This window comes from Urocampus carinirostris, chromosome 2, assembly GCF_059441175.1.
Source record: "Urocampus carinirostris isolate Australia breed hairy pipefish chromosome 2, RoL_Ucar_1.0, whole genome shotgun sequence".
NCBI lineage: Eukaryota > Metazoa > Chordata > Actinopteri > Syngnathiformes > Syngnathidae > Urocampus > Urocampus carinirostris.
The window spans coordinates 6,010,685-6,014,552 of record NC_142350.1 but is presented as its reverse complement, the minus strand read 5'-3'; the positions used below and the strand labels follow the sequence as shown (position 1 = coordinate 6,014,552).

The window sequence follows — 3,868 nt, the reverse complement described above, 5'->3', positions numbered from 1 at the left end:
GACAAACCAAAAAGAACCTCAGCCTTAGGAAAATAAGAAACCCTGGGATACTGTTAGATCATACAGATTGAATCAAGCCTTTGAAATGGTGCGTTTGGATCACAAACTGTGTAGTTTGCGCAGGCAGGAGTACTGTATTTGTGTTAAACGAGCATTAGATTTTATCCTATTATCTCACTTTTTATTTATGGTACCAGAAACGAATATTAGAGAATGGTTAAACAAAGTTATCCTGAAAGATATAAATGACCACAAAAAAAGCACGACAAGGAAAACAACTCTTTGGTCTATCCGATGATGAATCTGACTTTGAAGGACATGGAGTATATACATTGTATGATTTTTGTTGGTATTGTGTTCATAGTTGTTTATGACATTGAGGGATGGGTATTGCGAAGATTAGTGTATAAAATATGTAATTATTGTACCGTATTTTATGCACTATAAGGCGCACCTAAAAGTCTTAATTTTTTTCAAAAGCTGACCATGCGCCTTATAATACAGTGCACCTTATATATGGAGCAATATTAAGTCGCAAAGTCTTGCAACTAATGGAAAGCAGCCGCCGACTATATTTTCCCCCGAACGCGAAGTAGTCCGCGGTGTTTGCAGGGATTTATATACTGGCGTTTCATTGGCTAACCAATGTGTCAATCATCATTTGAATCGATCACTATTGGCTAAAGTTATTCGGAGGTAAAGGGGGCGGATCCTTTTTATCATTTACAGGCTCGCATAGGCTAAAGGGGCAAAACAAAGCCTGCATTTGGCCGAAAAAGATGTCAATCATCAGTTGAATCGATCACTATTGGCTAAAGTTTTTTGGAGGTAACGAGGGCGGATCCTTTTTATCATTTACAGGCTCCCATAGGCTAAAGGGGCAAAACAAAGCCTGCAATTGGCCGGAAAAGATGAATGTAAATAGCATGTTGGGTTGACGGCATAGAGAAAACAGTATTTTCCTATTCTGTACTGTATTTGTAAATATTTTACTCTCCTGGATTTACTGCACTAACGGATATAAGAGGACCATGGTTGCACATTATTATTGAACACAACGACTTCGGTGAGCTACTCCGGCTATATATTTTCCCATTATCTTTCAGAGTGATATCGATGTTTCTGTGATGGGTCTTTTTTTAAATTAAACTCAATTCCAAATGTTTATTGTCATATGCACATTAAAGTTGCGAGCGAAAAAGAAAATAGAAACTAAGGAATGGTTTGTATTTCTTGAATCCCAAGACTTTAACCTTCCGAATGATATTTGGAACGATGCATTTGAGTGACATCGTACGGACACCGCATCCGCACGTGTCTACGACACGTATTTACTTCTTTGCAAGCTTTCGGAATGTTAAGGGGGTAATAAGTTGGACTGAACTATCTGACTGTTTTTGTCTACGTTCCCATTGTAGCGCCTTATAATCCGGTGCGCCTTATGTATGGAAGATATAGGACCAAAAACTATTTTTGGGGGGGTGCGCCCTATAACCCGGTGCGCCCTATAGTGCGGAAAATACGGTGATTATTATAATTATTGATATCTGACCAATGGAATAAGTATATCCACGAGATTTTGTTATATTAGACATAAGAGGAAAGGAGGATTTGTAAAAGGTATTTAATAGGGAAGATAAAGGGGTAGGAAATAAGCATCTGCTTCTGACTACCCCTTTTTGAACATGTTATGTGACATTATTTTGTTGTGGACTCATTGTTTTTATTTTAATGTTCGAAATAAAAAGTTTTCATAATTGTCAATAGATTTTTGAATCTAGGCCGCGTGTACTCAACAAAGTTTGTCACTTTCAATGCTTAGGTTGAGCTGAAAAAGGCTAAAAAAAAAAAAAAAAAAAAAGTATACAGATTTGGAATAAAAAATTAGGTGGATGCAGCGACGGGAGGAAACAACAGTTCCAAATAAAACCAACTTTAAAACTTTCCCTTTAAAGATTGTCATCTCCTCAGTAGAATTACCGTATTTTCCGCACTATAGGGCGCACCGGGTTATAGGGCGCACCCCCAAAAAATAGTTTTTGGTCCTATATCTTCCATAGATAAGGCGCACCGGATTATAAGGCGCTACAATGGGAACGTCGACAAGTCAGATAATTCAGTCAAACTGATTACCCCCTTAACATTCCCAAAGCTTGCAAAGAAGCAAATACGTGTCGTAGACACGTGCGGATGGGGTGTCCGTACGATGTCACTCAAATGCATCATTTCAAATATCATTCGGAAGGTTAAAGTCTTGGGATTCAAGAAATGCCAACCATTCCTTAGTTTCTATTTTCTTTTTCGCTCGCAACTTTACTGTGCATATGACAATAAACACTTGGAATTTAGTTTAATTCACTCAACTCATCACAGCAACATCAAGATCGTTCTAAAACAAGATACCGGGAAAATATAAAGCCGCATAGCTCACCTAAGTTCTCACGTTCAATAATGATACGCAATCATGGTCTTTTTACAACCGTGAGTGTAGTAAATCCAGGAGAATAAAATGTTTACAAATACAGACTAATGAAACATGTTTCTTTATGGCGTAGTTTAGCAAGCTTGCTATTCAGTCGTCTTTTTCGGCCAATTGCAGGGTTTGTTTTGGCCCTCTAGCCTATCCGAGGCTCCGTATAACTTCAGCCAATAGTGATCGAGTTAACGGATGATTGACACATCTTTTTCGGTCAATTGCAGGGTTTGTTTTGGCCCTCTAGCCAATCCGAGGCTCCGAATAACTTCAGCCAATAGCGATCGATTTAACGGATGATTGACACATTTTCTTTTTGGCCAATTGCAGGGTTTGTTTCGGCCCTCTAGCCAATCCGATGCTCCGAATAACTTCAGCCAATAGCGATCGGTTTAACGGATGATTGACACATCTTTTTCGGCCAATTGCAGGGTTTGTTTTGGCCCTCCAGCCAATCCGAGGCTCCGAATAACTTCAGCCAATAGCGATCGATTTGACTAATGATTGACACATCTTTTTCGGCCAATTGCAGGGTTTGTTTCGGCCCTCTAGCCTATCCGAGGCTCCGAATAACTTTAGCCAATAGCGATCGATTCAAATGATGATTGACACATTGTTTAGCCAATGAAACGCCGGTATATAAATCCCAGCATACACCGCGGACTACTCCACGTTCGGGGGAAAATCGAGTCGGCGGCTGTTGCGTAAGTTGCGAGACCTTGCGATTTAATATTGAGCCATATATAAGGCGCACTGTATTATAAGGCGCATGGTCAGCTTTTGAAAAAAATTAAGACTTTTAGGTGCGCCTTATAGTGCGGAAAATACGGTACTTGATTTCTCGCCTCCTTATTTTAATAATAGTACGAATCCTTGATGGGTTATGGCGATGCAAGCTTTTGACTGTACGATTCACGTACCTTCTTTGTATTTCATTGCAGGCTTTGTTTCCATCGTTCTCATGTTTTTGTCTCTTAGCATCGCGTCAAGCCTTGGGACCCTCATAGAATAAATACAGTACCAAAAATACAGTATTGTATTGCAGACTCGCAAAGTCTGTATGAAGCACACAAGATAACGAACTGACTGAAGAGAGAGAAGGGCAATGTGGGAGGTAGTTTAGCCAATAGCATATCGGCATTTTTATGATGCCGTGATACAAACCAATAGCAGACGACCAGCTTGTAGGACGTCTGCCAATACAAGACAGTTATCCTAGACAGTAAACAAAGTTTGAGTTTTATAAGTTTTCTGACCACGCAAAATAATTTATTGTCATATAGAACCGAAAATGCCGTCAAGAGGGGCCGAAAAAACATCTTGCTATACACGTGTAAAATCAAAACCTCATAAGGCGGGGACACTGTATCTCATTGTTGTTCCTACAACATGGTC

At 39.6% G+C, this 3,868-nt stretch overlaps 1 protein-coding gene across 1 annotated transcript in view; it reads left to right on the top strand.

Annotated features, from left to right (window-relative positions):
* kdm1b (lysine demethylase 1B) overlaps positions 1-3,868 on the top strand; it is a 37,057-nt gene that overhangs the window by 805 nt on the left and 32,384 nt on the right. The gene's annotated exons all lie outside the window — the stretch shown is intronic.